This window comes from Lissotriton helveticus, chromosome 1_2, assembly GCF_964261635.1.
Source record: "Lissotriton helveticus chromosome 1_2, aLisHel1.1, whole genome shotgun sequence".
NCBI lineage: Eukaryota > Metazoa > Chordata > Amphibia > Caudata > Salamandridae > Lissotriton > Lissotriton helveticus.
In genome coordinates this window covers 324,747,284-324,767,647 of record NC_136058.1, presented here as the reverse complement: position 1 = coordinate 324,767,647, position 20,364 = coordinate 324,747,284, and the positions used below count along the sequence as shown (strand labels likewise).

Below are 20,364 nucleotides of genomic sequence, written 5' to 3'. Positions count from 1 at the left end.
ACTGCTACGCGTCACGCCTATTGCTCCACCCACTGCTACGCCCATTGCAATGTAATGCTATGTGTTTGCGATATGTATATATGCCCATGTACTGTTATTAAAAATTTCCTTTGTCCCGATCCTGATCCTGGCAGCGCTGCCAGGGCCCTGCCATCCTATTCCTGTGCAGGTTGTCCTGGTCCTGTCCTTATGCTGTATTAAACCTGCAAAACTCCTACTACCTCGAATCTTGACTCTTATTTATTGAGCTATCTGTTATTCATTTATTCATTCAAAAATAGGGTATTATTTATTTATTTACCACATAATGGCGCCCGAACAGGGACTTGCCCTTTCCCCACGCGTCGGTGAAGCCACGCCGACCCCCTGACCCTCTGCAGTCGTGACGGAACTCTTCTGCGCACCGGCAGATATTTCTGCTTCAAGTATCCCTCAGGCCCACGGAGGAGACGGAGGAGGCGGTCCAGCATCCAGACGAGACGGTGGAGGAACGCGGCGAGTCCCGACCAGAGCCCAAGCCGAGAGTCCAAGGTTCGAGGTATCCGGAGGCCCACCCGTAACAGAAGTCCGAAGTTCGTCGTCCGTCGTCGTAGCAGTCCAGTCCGATCCGAGGCCTTCCGTTCTTGCTGCCCGGTGAGTACCGTCGCTGGGGTAGTATCTAGACAGGGTCAATCTAAATTGACTCTGGTCTGTGGGTTGGTGGTACACAGACCCACAAACGAAGTGTTCACCTAGGTGGATACGGGTCTTGATGCGTCCCTTTATGGGACCGGTATGTTCCGTACTGATTCAGCAGTGCATCCAGTAACTCTAGTCTGTTCCGTTCTCGAGAAATTCTTGTGTTTCTGTTCACAGTATTCCAGGTAATATTCTGTCCGAACTGTTATGTTATGATGTTGTTCAATGTATTTCCAATGTCGTGGTATGCCTGAATTGTTCTCCCAATTGTTATTGTTCCTCGTCTATTGTATTGTGTTCCGATTCAAGTTTACTATGTCTCTCTTTTCGAGATTACGTCAGTTAAAAACTAGAAAGGGTTTGTTAGAAGAAGCAGTTCCAGTTCCGCCTAGGGACAGTCCAGGTCATTTTATGTATCAGAAGCATGGCATAAGTGCCATATTATATCTAGATTTATGGGTAGATTATACCAAACAGTTAGAAGAAAAGTATAGATGGCCCGTATCGGGTACATGGGATGCCGAGTGCATCATGAGAGTAGAAGAAGCATTATGGAAAAGGAAAGCCAGACAGTCACAGAAAGATGCCATCGAGTTATGGCGCAAAGAAGCTCATAAAAGAACCGAAAAAGAAATCAGAAAGTCAGAATTAAGTAGAGAATCCTTGGAACGAGCCCAAGAAAGGGAATTAATCGAGATAGGTGAACGAGTTAAAGCCGAACAGTCAGACAGACAGAGGCATGCCCTCATTAAGGGTATGTACCCTCTTCTTGCCGAGGGCCTGCCAAAAGCGACCCCGGAGGCATCCAGTAACTTTCCGCCACCATTAGTTCCGACCAAGCTACGTCACAAACAGACCGCAGCTGATATTTTCATTTCGTCCTATTTGGACGACACAGTCCCAGAATATGCAAATCCTGTTCGCGCTCCGCCAGTCCCTGTAAATCAGGCACTACCCGCTCCTCCAGACACCGGAGTACCTGTTACGGTACCCCCGGCCCAGCCCGCCATACCAGTTCAGCCCGCATTTCAATTTCCTGCCACACTAGTACGAAGAGGATCAGTCGACGACTCTAGTTTAGGGGCCGCAGGGGGAGGTACTCCTCAAACCCCGCCGCCACACAAGCGTTTAACGACAGCCGAATTACATATGCAAGCGTCACAGCGTACGCCCAGACATCAGTCTGTAGCAGAAATAAGAAAAGCCCTTAATGAATGCGGCTATGATCCAGTCCCAGGAGAGGATAATATGGTTTTATATTCATTACGTGTAAGAAGGGTGGCCGAGTATCTAGTCACCCTACCGAATATGAAAGAAGACCTAGACAGAATATATCGTTTCATCCGTACAGGGGATGATCCAGAAAGCATTGGCGAGGCCATGTCTCAAAGGAAAGCTGAGACCCAGCTCATGATATTAAAGTTTCTGATCAATTGTCTAATAAGAGAACAAGATTACCCGTCCAAAGATCAAGCCGAAATGAGAACCCTGACAAAGTGGAGTGATAATATAGCCGAGGGTAAGCACAGAACCATCAGTGCTATGGAAAGTATGTACAAGAAAATTCGTAAAGAAATAATAAGGTTACACGATCAACGTAAAGCAGCACAAGTAAGCGAGAAAGAAAGTAACTCTGATACTGAAGAGGTAGAGGACGAGAATCCCGACAGAATAGCGTATGTAGGAAAATCTAGATTTCCAGATCGCCATTTACGCCTAGAACACAAGTCTACTTTCCATCATCCAGCACCAGAACAAGGTTCTCTAGAACAAGTATTCCAAGCTACCGATCACATTCTGAAATCACGAATCGGTTACAGTGAGTTGAGTACCATGCATGAACAAGAACTAGTCCGATCAGCAGTCCGATGGATTACTGATTCTACCACTTTTCCAGACAAAATAGTGGCACAAATGTTTCTGAAAATGCCCCCAGCCGAGCAACGACTGGCGGGTATGTATATGATTCAGCACCTCATTACATTGTATGAGGGTCAGCACTCTGATCCAGGCCCGTTACATGATATCCTGAACGAGTTACTCCAGTATAGATGGAAAGGTTTAGGTACCGATTTAATTAGTGTCGTTCTAGAACAGCGTCACAAATATAGAACGTTTTTGAACCCGCATTTTGTTCATGTCTCACCCCCAGAAAGTAAACCATTTTACATGGAGAGACAGAATCCGTTACGAGAAGTCCACCCAGTTAGAGGAACGGGTGGCGAACTAGAACAAGTGTTTGTTTACACTCCGATTACAAAGATGGAACTCCTAGAGATGAAGAAATTAATTCCCTGTCATGATAAAGATCCAGCAGGGTTCCACCGAGAATTAAAAGACATGCTCCGTATGGGAGAATACACGTATCCAGATATAATTAAAATGTTAAAGGTTCTGCTGCCCGCAGGGGTGTATGAAAAGCTCAAGGAAAAAGAATGGGAGGTGGGAGAGAAAAAGATCGATTGGGCAGTTCTAGAAGCTGAAGATAAGGCACGAGTACCAGGTACCGGTCTTGGAGCGAAATGTAAAGAATTACCAGAATTATTAATACAAGTTTTACCCAGATTATTGACAACTAGAAAAGAAGACTGGGATGCAATCTCAGCCTGTAAACAGAAACAAGATGAAGACATTAGTGATTTTTATTCTAGATTTGAGAAATGTTTTAGCATCAACAGTGGTCTCAAGACAAGTAGTGAGTCATACCCTCATCTTTTTGTTACTAATTAGTCGAGAATTCAAGTCCACCAATTAAAAATCGAGTTTTGAAAGTCGAAAGTACCTGGCAAGCTAATACCCCGTCCCAGATGTTACAGATGCTCCAATACCACCAGAATAGAATCAGGGAAGAGCAAGAACACGAAAGAAAACGTATGAAAGACACGAAAATGAAAGTACTAGTTGCACAATCTGTTCCTCAAGACAGTCAGAAGAGGGGTCCGAATCAAGCCAGTCATCCTGCAGCTCCCGTTAAAGGGAACTGCAATTATTGTAAACAGCCAGGTCATTTTATAAATGAGTGTGCAGTTCTGAAACATAACATAGCTACCGGTAAGACTAAAGAAAGACCACGTCCGCCTAGACAAGAACAAGTTTCACAGACTCCTCAGCCACAGAATGCGCCACAGACAGCTACAGCTCCGCAGCCTATCGCTGCAACACAGCACGTCACACAGCAGATGTACCAGTATGCACAGTCTGAGTATCCAGAGTACCAGCAGTATTCATGAAACAGCCTAGAGAGGGAGGTAGGCTTGCCTCTCATCGAGATACCTGTAGATCAAGAAGGTCCCTATGTTCACAGTCAAGTATTAGGGAAAGATAGAAAGTTTTTGATTGATACAGGGGCAAGTAGGACCACAATTAGCCACGCCGAAGTTCCAGGGGCTCCGCTCTCAGGCTCAAGAAATGTTTCCCTTGGATTTTCAGGAAAACCTATCGTAAATGAAATTTCAAAGCCAGTTACTCTAGAAGTAGGTCCATTGTCCCGCACTACTGATCTGTTACTTACTAAGTCATGTCCAGAAAATCTATTAGGTATTAAAACACTGAAAGAGTTAGGTGCAGTTATATGCTGTTCCCCAGAGGGAATACGATTGTTCCTACGTGACTTTAAGGGTCACTATGTATTACGAGATTTTGATCCCAGATTGTCTAATGTTCCGCAGCATTTATGGGCGCAAGGTCCAACTGATGTAGGTTACATGCAAATCACACCCCATCGTGTGACTCTCAAGCCAGGTGTAGTGTTACCACGAATCAGACAGTACAGATTGCCACCTGAGGCTGTAGCAGCCTTATCCAAAATTATTGACGAGCTCATCGCTCAAGGAGTAGTTGTAGAAACTGACTCCAATGTATGCAATTCCCCGATCATTCCAGTCATGAAACGTACTGATCCAAATGCACCTCCAGTATATCGATTAGTGATTGACCTACGAGAACTTAATAAATGTATTATTCCTCAGTATCCAGTCGTTCCAGATATCTCTTCCCTATTGACAGCCATTGATTCCGAAGCCACGTTCTTTACTGTAATCGACCTCAAGAACGCGTTTTTCAGTGTCCCTATTCATCCAGACAGCCAGTTCCTTTTCGGATTTTGTTTAAATGGAAGGAGCTATATGTTCACACGAGCTCCTCAAGGTTTCACAGAAAGTCCTAGTATTTATAGTCAAGCACTTAAGAGACAACTAGACAACATTCACATGCCAACTGACACTGCCCTGCTCCAGTATGTTGATGATCTACTGGTCACAGCCCGTTCTGAACGTGCTTGCGAGCGAGCATCCCTCACAGTTCTGTATTTCCTAGCCGAGATGGGGCACAAGGTGTCCCCTTCGAAGCTTCAATTCTGTGTCCAGCAAGTGGTCTACTTAGGACACTTACTGTCCAAGAGGGGTAGGCAGTTGACACCAGACCGTATCCAGTTAATAGCGAGTCTTCCTCAGCCCAAGACCCAGAAGGAGGTACGTGCTTTTATCGGCCTCACTTCTTACAGCCGACAATGGATTCCTCAGTATGCATTTCTAGCCAAACCACTGATACAGTTAACGACACAGGAGACAGCCGTATCGACTGTACTCCCTTGGACATCTGAACATACACTTAGTTTCAATGAGTTAAAGAAAGCCCTATGCCAAGCTCCAGTTCTAGCGACACCGAACTACAGTAAGCCTTTTACACTTTTCGTCACTGAACGCGAAGGTACAGCATTATCTGTTCTCACACAAGATCAAGCAGGACAATACAAGCCATGTGCTTATTTTTCGAGCACATTAGATCCTGTAGCCCAGGCTCTGCCTGCGTGCCTCAAGTCAGTTGCAGCCACAGCACTAGCTATCAGACAAAGTGATTCCATAGTCTTAGGACACTCCCTGACAGTACAAGTTCCACACTCCGTGGAAGTTCTTTTAAACCGAACACAGACTCAGCACTTGACAATTGCACGTTTAACAGGTTATGAATTGACACTGTTCCAGCCACACATAGAAATCAGACGCTGCAACGTTCTCAATCCTGCTACACTGTTACCATCAGTTACTTCGAATTCTGCCACACATGACTGTGTGGAAGTAGTTAACATTATGACCAAGCCAAGACAAGATCTGACAGATATTCCGTTACCAGACCCCGACCTGACACTTTATGTGGATGGTTCATGTATGAGAACAAGTACAGGAGAACTAGTCGCCGCGTATGCAGTGACTACTGACACTGAAGTTATTGAAACACACCGTATTGACACCCTGTCCGCTCAAGCAGCAGAGCTAGTTGCTCTGACACAAGCCTGCCTACACGCCAAGAACTTGAAAGTTAATGTTTACACAGATTCGCGCTACGCATTTGGAGTCGTACACGACTTTGGAGTGCTCTGGCAGGAGAGAGGTTTCATGACTTCTCATGGAACCAAGATTCAGCATGGTCTCCTTATTCAAGCTCTGTTAGATGCCATACATTTACCGACATCTATCGCTATCATGAAATGCAAAGCACATACGAAAGTTACTGACATTATTTCTCAAGGTAACAATCTAGCAGATCGCACAGCCAAGCTTACAGCACAGACTCCAGACATTCCAGTTAACATGACACACACTCCAGATCCGACTACATGCATGACAGTTAAGGACCCTACACAAGATGTCATAGATATCCAGTTACATGCTACTCCCGAAGAAATCAAGAAATGGTCCGAACAAGGAGGGGTCCAGACAGATCAAGGATGGTTAACGAAGGGTAGAGCCACATGGTTTCTCCCCGACTCTATGGTTCAAGTCATTATCAATACCGCACATAGTCCAGCACATTTAGGAGAAAAAGCTATGCTAGACAGTATCCAGAACATTTGGTTCAACAAGCATTTACGAGCTGCAGCCAAGCAGAAAGTCCGTACCTGTATGATATGTTGTCAGTTTAATCCAGGTAAAAGTGTCCCGGTGGAACAAGGTGGATTCCAGCCTCCTGACCACCCTTTTGAAGTCCTCCAGATGGATTATATTCAGATGGAGCGATGTCGAGGTTTCAAGTATGTCCTTGTAGTTGTATGCGCCTTGTCCAGGTGGACAGAAGCATATCCAGTCCCAGATTACACCGCCGCGACCACTGCCAAGCAGCTGGTTCGTGAGTTCTTCCCCCGCTATGGACTCCCTAGAGTCGTATATTCTGACAACGGCCAGCCATTCTCATCTGAGTTGATGAAGCATGTTTCCCTTTTGTTAGGATACCAGTGGAAGTTCCATTGTGTACGCTATCCTGAAGCAGCAGGTCTCGTAGAGAGACATAACCAGACCCTGAAAATTCGCATCGCCAAAGTATGCAAAGAGAAAGGTGTGGACTGGCTAGTAGCTCTGCCAGTTGCCTTGTTCTATATGCGCATGGTCGCACATTCTAGATCAGGTCTGTCCCTGTATGAGGTCGTATTCGGCCGCCCCCCTAACATGTGGGGTACTCCTAGACCCCGAAGTATTACCGATGTTTCAAGTAATATGCTGACAGATTACCTAGCTTCCTTGATGTCTGCCCTCAACTCTTGTCGTTCACAGGTTGCCGCCGCATTTCCAGACAATACCGAGGTGGCACCGCATGAAATCGTTCCAGGATCCATGGTCTTGGTTCGCAATTTTGACCGCTCAAGTACGCTAGAGCCTCGCTGGAAGGAGCCCCGACAGGTCCTCCTCGCCACCCGTACAGCCGTGAAGTTGGAGGGTCGCAAAGGCTGGGTGCACCTTTCACATATAAAGAAGTTTTATGGACTGAAACCAGTCTTAAAGAACATTTCCCAGGATTCAAAGGACTGCCAAAGTATTATTTTTAAGGACTGTCCCGCAAAAGACATTGCTACGAACCCTTCCCCGTTAGAGAAAACTCCGCAGCAGGAGTATAAGTTGAAACTCCGGTCTAGTAAAATAAGTCAGCCAGTTTGATTGTCTAAGTCCTCCCCTAGGTGAAACGGTTAGACTGTTTCTGACATGTATAAAATAGACCCCCATAGTGAGAGAGTTAGTCAAAACTCAATTCGATGTATCGTTTTTCTATGTTTCATATTATTTCTCAGCATTATGATTTCCTGCACCAGTTATGCATTTTACCTGTGTTTCCCAGTTTCTCATGTAAATACGTCTTCTAATGCTACAGTAGAGCACACGTTTAGTGATCTACCTCCTCATGAACTCTCTTACCGCCTCGCTATGCGAAATAATTCTTTTATCCGCATGCTACATTATTCACACCAAACCAGCAATGCCACTAATTGTTGGGTGTGTGGTCGACTCCCCCCTTTCCAGACACCGAAGGGAGTTCTGCCACTCTTTCCTTATCCTTTTTCACATAATGGTTCGTGTGGAGCATGGTCCACGTTAACGTTATCCTCAACAGATATGTCTTTTCTTAACAGTACGTGTTTTCCAGACAAGCAAGGTCTCCCCCACAGAACCGGGTTAGATCTAGAAAATGAAGTGTACAATTTAGGTAATTATTCTTCGAATTTCATGGTCCTGAATGTTCAGTCTGATTCCACTCCAGATTTACCTGCAATTTCAGTACTACCAGTCAAAGGCGAATTATGTGTCCGAAATAATGGTTCTACACACATAGGACATAGTGATTGTACTACTATTGTCAAGTATAGTGACAGTAGGAAATCTATTTTCAAAGCTTCACGTCATTCTTATTTTATTTGTGGTCAGACCGCATATGTTCGTCTGCCCCTCGATTGGGAGGGAACCTGTTACATTGCCTTCCTACTGCCACCTGTTTTCCTAGCCCCATCTGATTATCATAGAAACACACATCTAGTACACATTAGACATAGAAGGGAGTCCCCAATTGTCGATTATACAGAAACTGCTCTAGAACAATATATAGATATCAATAAAGGTGTCTTCCCTTATTTAGGTACAGTTGTGAATAGTAAACTGATACGTAGATTAACCAGAACACTCGAAGCCGTAGTAATTGAGACTACTTCTGCTCTAAGTAATTTAACCGAGGAACAATCCTTTATGAGAATTGTCGTGCTCCAGAATCGTCTCGTCCTTGACGTCATATTGGCCGATAGGGGCGGGGCCTGTAGAGTCATCGGATCTAGTTGCTGCATTTTCATTCCAAATAACGCGCCGTCTGTCTATTCAGCTATAACCAGACTCCATAAAATTGCCCATCTGTTACACCAAGATCCAGGCACCTGGACATGGTCCGGTTGGTTCTGGAATATAATTTCCGCCTGGGGATGGAAAGTCTTGTCCTTTCTAGGTATTGCAGTAGCGATCATATTCAGCTGCTGCCTCTGTATACAATGTGGCCCTGCGATTTGCGGCATTTGTGCTACCTCTTGTATTCCTAGTCCCAAGCCCCGTTCTAAATCCCGTTCCAAGACAATTCGAGACAAGCAAATGATACTATATGAAATGATAGATGGTATCATGAATATTGATGTTTCCTGATGAAACGTAGTGACAAGGAGGGAATGTGGAAAAGTAAATTTTGCCATGTTCTGTGTCCCTACATGTCATCCATCATATGTTATATGTGCATGATTAATATGCATATGTTATTCCCCATGTTTGATTAAAGACGCAATTACAGTTGTGTCCACCTCTAGTATGGCAGTTTCCAGTTCTCGTGAATACTACGAATATCAGGCCCATGTAAAGCTACGTTGCCACGTTTCTCAGTGTGCACGTTATTTCATTGTAAAGTCCCCGTTTCTAGGCCTCAAAAGGGCCCGGACACCAGATTCAGCTCCTGTCTCCTGTCTCCTGAAGCCTCGCTGAGGAGCGATACAGCCCCCACCTGTATCCTCGACCCTTCACTTACTTCCTGCCTCGCAGTGCCCGGTTCAGCTTGGCCCTGCCTCTGAGTCTGCCAAGTGTATGTTATGATTCCAGATTATCAGTTCAGTCCTCTTCCTCTGCATTCCTAAAGCTACTGAACTGCATCAATAGTTTCCGTCATTGTCTAGCCTTTACGGCCCCATGTTAGAGAAATACTGTATTAATGGTCATTTAATATTCTTCATCACGCACTACATGTAGAATAATGCATGGTCCAGTCTTAGTGTCTGTTAGCCTTTCCCCTCCTGACTTCTAGTTTATATCAACATGTTCTCTAAACATCAGATACTAGATACTGTTTAGGTACATGTCGCCTTGACTCTCCAGACTTCAGTCTCTGCTCCTAGCACAGAGTTCGAAGCCCCCAGCTTCTCCTAGTAACACGTCATTGCTAGTTTGCGCGCACCATCAGGTTAGAGGTCCCGGCTCCTCAGGTAGCCCCCTCCATGGTTTCCGCCCCATTCATGACATATTCTGTTACGTTTGCATCACATGTCTATGTATACGCCCTGTTACACCTCTTTTCACCCTTATCTTTCGCGACTGCTACGCGTCACGCCTATTGCTCCACCCACTGCTACGCCCATTGCAATGTAATGCTATGTGTTTGCGATATGTATATATGCCCATGTACTGTTATTAAAAATTTCCTTTGTCCCGATCCTGATCCTGGCAGCGCTGCCAGGGCCCTGCCATCCTATTCCTGTGCAGGTTGTCCTGGTCCTGTCCTTATGCTGTATTAAACCTGCAAAACTCCTACTACCTCGAATCTTGACTCTTATTTATTGAGCTATTGGTTATTCATTTATTCATTCAAAAATAGGGTATTATTTTTTTATTTACCACAACACCCAAACACCCCTTTCGAATACCTTCCATTTAATACATCAGAAAAAGCCATTTTGCGTTTGCAAATGGCCTGATTCTTCAGACCAGCCTTCTTGCAACTGCAATGATAGTTCGTACATCTTGCACGTAGGCAGAGCTTTGAAGGAGAAATTAAATAGTTCCTACGTTGCACAAAAATGAAGTGCTTCAAACAAACACATACTTTGCATGCACAGAGAAGAGGTGGAATATATGTAAGACTGAAGACACAGGTGAAATGAGAAATAGATTGACTGCTTCGCTGCCAAGTTTTATACGCCATTTCTTCAGCACAATACAAAAAGCACCAAACAGTATTACGAAGTTGTCAATTGGTTTCATAGTCCATTCCCTTTGTTTAGTGCTGTGAAAGGAAGAGCCGAATTCCAAAATTGATCAATGATGTTTCAGAAATTTCCCAAAGGGAATACCAAGCCGAGTGTTAAAAACTGCATTTACTCACAGGCTTTGAGCAATAAACACGGAAATGCTAGTAAAGTGCAATATCCAAGGGAACACTGACTCTGTCAAAGATGATCCAAATGGAATTGATGGAAAGTCCCAATTACAAACAACAGAATCAAAATAAGGTGAGGGGACACCAGGATTTAAACCAGGGACCTCTCGATCTGCAGTCAAATACTCTACCACTGAGCTATATCCCTAGCTTTACAGTACGATCAGAATGACAAAATATCAGTACATCATGAAAGAGTGAGAGGATCATACTAAGTTGTTCCGGAAAGTACAACCTTGAAACTGTGGAACAGGAGAAGTAGTCCTTAATATTATTTATTAAAGGAAAACTGGATCATTTAAAAACAGATATTTGTTTCATTGTTATTTTATTTGAATAGGCAGTGGTACATAGGACCAATGCCTCTACATACAATGATTGTTTTGAAACATTCTTAAAGGGGAAGAGGTTTTTACGGGACACCTTATCATTTGAGGATTGGTTACCACAATCACTGAGATGGTGATGAAGTATGATTGTTTTGGGCCAAATTATGGTGGAAAAACATTTCTACGTACCACTACAATTCAGTATTTGGAAGGTACACCCAAACACCCTTTCGAATACCTTCCATTTAATACATCAGAAAAAGCCATTTTGCGTTTGCAAATGGCTTGATTCTTCAGACCAGCCTTCTTGCAACTGCAATGATAGTTCGTACATCTTGCACGTAGGCATAGCTTTTAAGGAAAAATTAAATAGTTCCTACGTTGCACAAAAATTAAGTGCTTCAAACAAACACATACTTTGCATACACAGAGAAGAGGTGGAATATACGTAAGACTGAAGACACAGGTGAAATGAGAAATAGATTGACTGCTTCGCTGCCAAGTTTTATACGCCATTTCTTCAGTGCAATACAAGAAAGCACCAAACAGTATAACAAAGTTGTCAATTGGTTTAATAGTCCATTCCCTTTGTTTAGTGCTCTGAAAGGAAGAGCCGAATTCCAAAATTGATCAATGATGTTTCAGAAATTTCCCAAAGGGAATAACAAGCCGAGTGTTAAAAACTGCATTTACTCACAGGTTTTGAGCAGGAAACACTGAAATGCTATTAAAGTGCAATATCCAAGGGAACACTGACTCTGTCAAAGATGATCCAAATGGAATTGATGAAAAGTCCCAATTACAAACAACAGAATCAAAATAGGGTGAGGGGACACCCGGATTTGAACCAGGGACCTCTTGATCTGCAGTCAAATGCTCTACCACTGAGCTATATCCCCAGCTTTTCAAGAAAAGTAGAATGACAAAATATCAGTACATCATGAAAGAGTGTGAGGCTCATACTAAGTTGTGCCAGAAAGTACAACCTTGAAACTGTGGAACAGGAGAAGTAGTCCTTAATATTATTTATTAAAGGAAAACTGGATCATTTAAAAAACAGATTTATTTGTTTCATTGTTATTTTATTTGAATAGGCAGTGGTACATAGGATCAATGCCTCTACATACAATGATTGTTTTGAAACATTCTTAAAGGGGAAGAGGTTTTTACGGGACACCTTATCATTTGAGGATTGGTTACCACAATCACAGAGATGATGATGAAGTATGATTGTTTTGGGCCAAATTATGGTGCAAAAACATTTCTACGTACCACTACAATTCGGTATTTGGAAGGTACACCCAAACACCCCTTTCGAATACCTTCCATTTAATACATCAGAAAAAGCCATTTTGCGTTTGCAAATGGCCTGATTCTTCAGACCAGCCTTCTTGCAACTGCAATGATAGTTCGTACATCTTGCACGTAGGCAGAGCTTTTAAGGAGAAATTAAATAGTTCCTACGTTGCACAAAAATGAAGTGCTTCAAACAAACACATACTTTGCATGCACAGAGAAGAGGTGGAATATATGTAAGACTGAAGACACAGGTGAAATGAGAAATAGATTGACTGCTTCGCTGCCAAGTTTTATATGCCATTTCTTCAGTGCAATACAAGAAAGCACCAAACAGTATAACAAAGTTGTCAATTGGTTTAATAGTCCATTCCCTTTGTTTAGTGCTGTGAAAGGAAGAGCCGAATTCCAAAATTGATCAATGATGTTTCAGAAATTTCCCAAAGGGAATAACAAGCCGAGTGTTAAAACTGCATTTACTCACAGGTTTTGAGAAGCAAACACTGTAATGCCATTAAAGTGTAATATCCAAGGGAACACTGACTCTGTCAAAGATGATCCAAATGGAATTGATGGAAAGTCCCAATTACAAACAACAGAATCAAAATAGGGTGAGAGGACACCCGGATTTGAACCAGGGACCTCTTGATCTGCAGTCAAATGCTCTACCACTGAGCTATATCCCCAGCTTTTCAGTAAAATTAGAATGGCAAAATATCAGTACATCATGAAAGAGTGTGAGGCTCATACTAAGTTGTGCCAGAAAGTACAACCTTGAAACTGTGGAACAGGAGAAGTAGTCCTTAATATTATTTATTAAAGGAAAACTGGATCATTTAAAAAACAGATTTATTTGTTTCATTGTTATTTTATTTGAATAGGCAGTGGTACATAGGATCAATGCCTCTACATACAATGATTGTTTTGAAACATTCTTAAAGGGGAAGAGGTTTTTACGGGACACCTTATCATTTGAGGATTGGTTACCACAATCACAGAGATGATGATGAAGTATGATTGTTTTGGGCCAAATTATGGTGCAAAAACATTTCTACGTACCACTACAATTCGGTATTTGGAAGGTACACCCAAACACCCCTTTCGAATACCTTCCATTTAATACATCAGAAAAAGCCATTTTGCGTTTGCAAATGGCCTGATTCTTCAGACCAGCCTTCTTGCAACTGCAATGATAGTTCGTACATCTTGCACGTAGGCAGAGCTTTTAAGGAGAAATTAAATAGTTCCTACGTTGCACAAAAATGAAGTGCTTCAAACAAACACATACTTTGCATGCACAGAGAAGAGGTGGAATATATGTAAGACTGAAGACACAGGTGAAATGAGAAATAGATTGACTGCTTCGCTGCCAAGTTTTATATGCCATTTCTTCAGTGCAATACAAGAAAGCACCAAACAGTATAACAAAGTTGTCAATTGGTTTAATAGTCCATTCCCTTTGTTTAGTGCTGTGAAAGGAAGAGCCGAATTCCAAAATTGATCAATGATGTTTCAGAAATTTCCCAAAGGGAATAACAAGCCGAGTGTTAAAACTGCATTTACTCACAGGTTTTGAGAAGCAAACACTGTAATGCCATTAAAGTGTAATATCCAAGGGAACACTGACTCTGTCAAAGATGATCCAAATGGAATTGATGGAAAGTCCCAATTACAAACAACAGAATCAAAATAGGGTGAGGGGACACCAGGATTTGAACCAGGCACCGCTTGATCTGCAGTCAAATGCTCTACCACTGAGCTATATCCCCAGCTTTACAGTACAATCAGAATGACAAAATATCAGTACATCATGAAAGAGTGAGAGGATCATACTAAGTTGTTCCGGAAAGTACAACCTTGAAACTGTGGAACAGGAGAAGTAGTCCTTAATATTATTTATTAAAGGAAAACTGGATCATTTAAAAAACAGATATTTGTTTCATTGTTATTTTATTTGAATAGGCAGTGGTACATAGGACCAATGCCTCTACATACAATGATTGTTTTGAAACATTCTTAAAGGGGAAGAGGTTTTTACGGGACACCTTATCATTTGGAAAGGGGCGACCGCTCGGTCCCCCCGAACGTATGGATGGGGGCCCGAACCTCCCGGGAAGCCATTTTGGGCAGGGTGGGCGTGGCCCGGCTGGTATGCCCAAAGCGGCGTAGCCGGAGCGCGCCTTCCCCCGCCCGAGAGGGGTTGTCCTAGACACCTCGAAGGAAGACCACGCCCAGTAGGCGTATCAGGGACGGGTACACGCCCTCCCGCAGAAGGATAAAGGAGCGGGAACCCAGAAGATCGTCCTCTTGTTCCTCGGATCGGAAGGCTGCACCCACTCGTTGCTCGTGAGCCCTCGACGGAACAAGCAGCAATTTTGAACGTGGTAATCCTGATTTTATCTTTCAGTTTCGACACGGATTTCAGGACCTCGTGGATCGACCAAAGGCGGAGGACTCGCAACCATGCCTAGCAAGCAAGCAGGAAGGGTTCCGAGATGGAGAAGATGTTACGCCTGTTGTCGAACCGGATGGCGTGTATGGACCGAAAGCTCGGTCAAGTCCAATCGCTCGGTAGAGGTTTGGCGGAGGTAAAGAAGCAATTGGCTACAATGAACGACCCAGGTCAGCCGAAAAAGGTAATAGGCCCGGCCTTGCCGGGAGGGGTTCCCGGGTTAAGAGGGAAGCGGGTCAAAGAAAGGGCAGTCTCGGGGGGGGGGGGTCCCAGCACCAGTGGTGCCGCCCATCGCTCCCCTAGTACCGGCTGGTAACCAGGTTCAGGAACCAGTTTTAGGCCAGCCTATCCCAGTGGTGATCACCTCGACCGAGGATGATGAAATGCCCCCAGAATTGGCCGCTCAGTTGACCGCATGGCTTAAAACAAAGGTGGGGGGCACAGCGACCCCGGGAGATCCGGCCGAAGAGGCCAGAGTGTTAATGAAGCAGTTGCGGCAATCGAGAGATGTCGCGAAAGCGAGTGTTCCTCTTGTTCCCCCACAGGTGGCGCCAGGAGTACCAGCAGCTGGTCAAGAGAAGGTGGTGGCAACAATAGCCGATCCGGGTAAGCTCGCATTGCCAATGGCGGGGGAGGGCTCGTTACCCTCAAGGCTGGAAAAAGTTGCACAGCACGTTCCCTTGGCCACGAAAGAGTTAATATGGGGAGACAAGTATGTTAACATGTTTTCATTGTTAACGGACCATCGTGAGATGGAGTATGCTAAAACGCAGAAAGATTTGTGGCACCCTAGTGTATGGTGCGCCAAGATGGCCGAGTTCAGGGTGGAAGAGACAGTGACGAACTGGGTTAAGGCCTTCTCTATATTTACCGCAGTTATGGGGGAACGTAAACCTGATATTATGACTGAGTTGGTTTGCTACCAGAATCGCATTATGGATTTTTATTCAATGTATGAGGGGGAAGAATGGAAAGGTTATGACATGAAGTTCCGTAAAGCAAAGGAATATGATGCTTCTCTGTCTTGGGATTGTTTGGACTCGGTGTCATGGCACAAGCAACTCCTGCCAGGGGCGACAGGTATGTCCTCGCCAGGCGGGAGCGGGTCCGGAGTTGTCCGCCAAAAGCCCGGGGTGCCCTTTCGAGCAGGCACAGGTGGGGGCTATCAGCCTAGAGTTGGCGGGAAGGGCGGACAAGGGGGGGTCTGTTGGGGCTTCAATCGAGGCAATTGTAACAGACCGCAGGGGACATGCAAGTTTAAGCATGTGTGTGCCGGCTGTGGGAATTCCTCACACCCTGGAAAGTGCATGTAGATCAAAGAATGGTGGGACGGGTGGAAAAGGAGGACCTAAGCAGGAGTAAGGTGGACCTTTGTAACCGATTGCCTACACCCGTTGATCTCATGGTTATGATTCCGTGGTTAAACAAATACCCTGATCATGTGTCCGCTGGGATGTTGAGGAAGGGATTCCTACATGGCTTCCACATTCCGGTGGGGGAAGTTCGGGGGAATTCTTTTTGTAAAAACCAGTTATCGGTACGGCACAACCCAAGCGTGGCAGAAAAGAAAATAGCAAAGGAAGTCAGTTTAGGACGAGTGGCTGGCCCCTTTTCCTGCCCACCGGTGGCCGATTTCATATGTTCCCCATTAGGGGTTGTCCCGAAGAAAGATCCGGGGGAGTTTAGACTCATACATAACCTTTCTGCTCCTAGGGGTTCCTCGGTGAATGATGCCATAGACCCAGAAGTTTGTTCGGTACGATACGCATCGTTCGACGATGCCGTGGCCATATTGAACCACCTAGGCCCTGGGGCGCTGATGGCGAAATGTGATATCGAATCAGCATTCCGGTTGCTTCCGGTGCACCCGCAGGATCAGCGCCTGCTAGGTTTTGCATTTCAGGGAAATTATTACATGGATAAATGCATGCCCATGGGTTGTTCCATTTCATGTGCATATTTTGAGATGTTTAGCTGTTTTTTGGAATGGGCATTTACAGAGGCCACCGGGCATAGACATGTTATGCATTTTCTGGATGATTTTCTGTTTTTGGGGGCAGCCGGGGATATGAATTGCGCAAAGGCGCTGTATGATTTCTGCATCCTCATGAATGAATTCGGTGTCCCATTGGCACCAGGTAAGACGGTCGGACCATCTACTTCACTGGAGTTTCTGGGTATTGAGCTCGATTCTGTGGAGGGGTGTTTCCGACTACCAGTAGACAAAGTGACCAAGTTCCGGGCTTCCTTGATGCAATGCCTGGGTGGGGGGAAAGTGACCCTGCACCAGTTACAACGAACAGTGGGTCAGCTTAATTTTGCCTTGAGGGTGATTCCTATGGCCCGGCCGTTTTCGCGCTCTATCGCGCAGGCTATGGGTGGTCTCAAAGAGGCTCACCACCGTACGAGACTGTCTGGAGAGGTTCGCCAGGATAGCGTATTTGGTTGGCATTTCTGGCGGACTTCAACGGTCGAGTCGTTTGGAGCTCCCCGCCAGAGTCATCGGAGGAATTAGGTCTATGGACCGACTCGGCAGGGAGCGTGGGTTTTGGCGCCATCTTAGGTGATCGATGGTCGGCACAAACATGGCCAACATGGTGGCACTCTGACGGCCTCACAGGTAACATTGGGTTCCTGGAGTTATTTCCCATCTGGGTTGCTCTGATGACATGGGCTGACGACTTCAGGGGCCGCTCAGTGGTGTTTTGGTCCGACAATATGACTGTCGTAGATTGCATTAACCAACAGGCAGCACGCTGCAAAATTATTTTGAGATTGTTGAAAGAGATTGTGCTGCTGTGCATGAGATTGAATGTACTGTTCAGGGCGAAACATGTGCCAGGTGTACTGAATCATGCGGCTGATGCACTCTCTCGTTCACATATGCAGGCATTCAGGGGTTATCTGCCCACAGCAGACCTAGAGGCAGCACCATTCCCAGAAGCAATGTGGCTAATCGGTGCTTCGGATTACAAGACCTCGTGGCAGCGAGTCTAGCCCCCAGGACAAGGAAAGCATACGAAGGAACGTTTCGTTCCTATTGCACGTATTTGGGTCCTGTAGGGAGTCTGCATTGGGGTCAGGAGGAATCCTTCCTGGGGTACCTGGTTGCACTACACAGGGAGGGCCGATCAGTGGCAACGGCCGGTAGGCATAGGGCGGCCATTTCTTTCATGGCCCAGGTACACGGCATAAAAGACCCTACAGGTTCTTTTTTGGTGAGGAAAGCCCTTCGCGGCTGGCAGCGCCTTGAGGGTTGCAAGAGAGATACGAGGCACCCGATTGGCTTAGACAGACTGTCTCTGCTTTTAGCAAAGCTGGACGAGACGTGTTCCTCCCATTACGAAGCAGTTCTGTTCCGGGCAGCTTTCACATTGGCATTCCATGGGGCCATGAGGGTGAGCGAACTTGTCGCAAGGAACAAGAGAGATATGGAGGGAGGTTTGTGCAGGGATCACGTCCAGATAAGGTGTGATTCGATGGTAATCATGATAGCCAGGTCCAAGACCGACCAGGGGGCTATGGGAGATAGTGTGGTCGTGCAGCGCAAGCGTGGGTCCCCCGTCTGCCCGTTGAAGTGTGTGGAAGACTATTTGGCGCTAAGAGTGGCCGCCTGGGGGGGAGCTTGCTCCGACACAAGGATGGCACCCCACTGACGAGATTTCAGTTTCAGAGGGTGCTGGCACTGGCAATCGCTGACGCGGGCATGGACCCGTGCGATTTTGGGACCCACTCCTTTAGGATAGGGGCTGCTACTGAGGCTACAGCCAGGGGTCAGAGTGCCGAGGAAGTGAAACAATTAGGCCGTTGGTCCTCGAATTGCTTCAAGAGGTATGTGCGATTGCACATGTTGTAAGTGATCAATTGACATGCACTCGCGTTTTCTGTCTTTTGTTTACTTTGCAGTTTCGCGGGCTTGCCATGGAGGGCGGAATTGGAGGTCGACCCTACATCGAGAGACCAGCGGTCAGAGATCACCGACTGGGGAGAGGATGGTATGGGTCGTGGGCCACTCATACGTGAGGCGCGCCGGTGACGTATTCAAGGAAGGTGACGCGATTCACGCACCTGGGGAATACGGGTTCAGAGTGGCTTTCCATGGGAAAGGTGGGCTCGTTTTTGACCAATTTGAGTCATTTTTCGAGGGACTTTTAGGGCGGCATAGGTCACCGCCATCTGTAGTCATAGTACAACTGGGTGGCAACGATTTGGTGACACTGGGCAGACGAGTGTTACTTGAACGAATCTTGTTGGCTGTTAGCTGGTTGGCTAAAAGAGTCCCGGGGTGCACGATTGCCTGGTCCCACATGATTCCTAGAAGGAGGTGGCAAGGGGGCCTTTCGGTGTCAGCTCTGAACCATTCAGTTAAACGGGTCAATAATAAGATTAATAGACTGTTCAGTTCTGCACAGTTGCATGTCATTCCTCATGGGTGTATCCGGGGTGACCATATGTATCTGTACGATGGGGTTCACCTGTCCAGGGAGGGGAATGATTTACTAATAGGAGATTTGGTTGCATGGCTGGGAGGTTTGAGGAAGTATGACCTATAGGAGGAGTTGGGGGGACCGGATAGTCGGTCAACTATCCGGTCTGTGGCGGTAAGGTCATGATCGGTGAGCAGGAATTTAAAGGTCCCTAGAGTGGGGCGCCACCCACAATGGATGGGAGCGCCCGGGGGAAGACGGCCATTGGCCCCTTCCACGGGGAGGCGGCACCCACTAAGGATGGGGCGCCTAGGGGGAGATGGCCATGGGCCCCTCCCAGGGGGGGAGGCGGTTAAATGCCCCTCCTGACTAATTTCCCGGGGGCCGGATATCCGCGACGGCGGATAGAGAGTATGAGGTGGGGGGGAGAGTCCACGCTGTCCTTCCTACAGAGACCTCATACGGGAACTCGGACGACCCTTAAGATGGCGTCGAGTAGAAAGGGGGCCCCCACCATGACAAGGGAAGTTACAGTTGGCAATGAGGGTAGAGCCCTCTGCGCATGCGCCGCTCACACGGTGAGGGCGGGAGCTTGGTAGTAGGGATATGACACCGGTTAAGACCTTGCAGTTGGCCCTTAATGCTAGCATGTACAATTTGAATTAGAGTGTATGCATTTTCAGGATGTTAGCCAAAAGTACATGACTGCATCGAAATGTAATAAATGTCAAATTGTACATAATGCATAATGATGAAACTTTTAATTTAATGTTTTAAATTTTGTTTCATATTTTAATTAATACGGCCGGGAGGGTGACTCCCTCCCGTCTTCCAAAAGTTCAACGATTGTCCGACTTCCCATCCTTGGGGATGTGTGTTGGGAGGGGGTGGCGGGCATCCCGGCCATATGGAAAGGGGCGACCGCTCGGTCCACCCGAACGTATGGATGGGGGCCCGAACCTCC

The 20,364-nt window shown here is 45.9% G+C and overlaps 2 non-coding genes across 2 annotated transcripts; both read right to left on the bottom strand.

The window, feature by feature from the left end:
* Positions 1–12,052: 12,052 nt before the first annotated feature.
* Positions 12,053–12,124, bottom strand: TRNAC-GCA (transfer RNA cysteine (anticodon GCA)). The gene has a single exon. It is a non-coding gene; the product is annotated as a tRNA-Cys (tRNA).
* A 1,011-nt stretch (positions 12,125–13,135) lies between these two features.
* On the bottom strand, positions 13,136–13,207 carry TRNAC-GCA (transfer RNA cysteine (anticodon GCA)). Its single transcript has one exon. It is a non-coding gene; the product is annotated as a tRNA-Cys (tRNA).
* Positions 13,208–20,364: the final 7,157 nt, after the last annotated feature.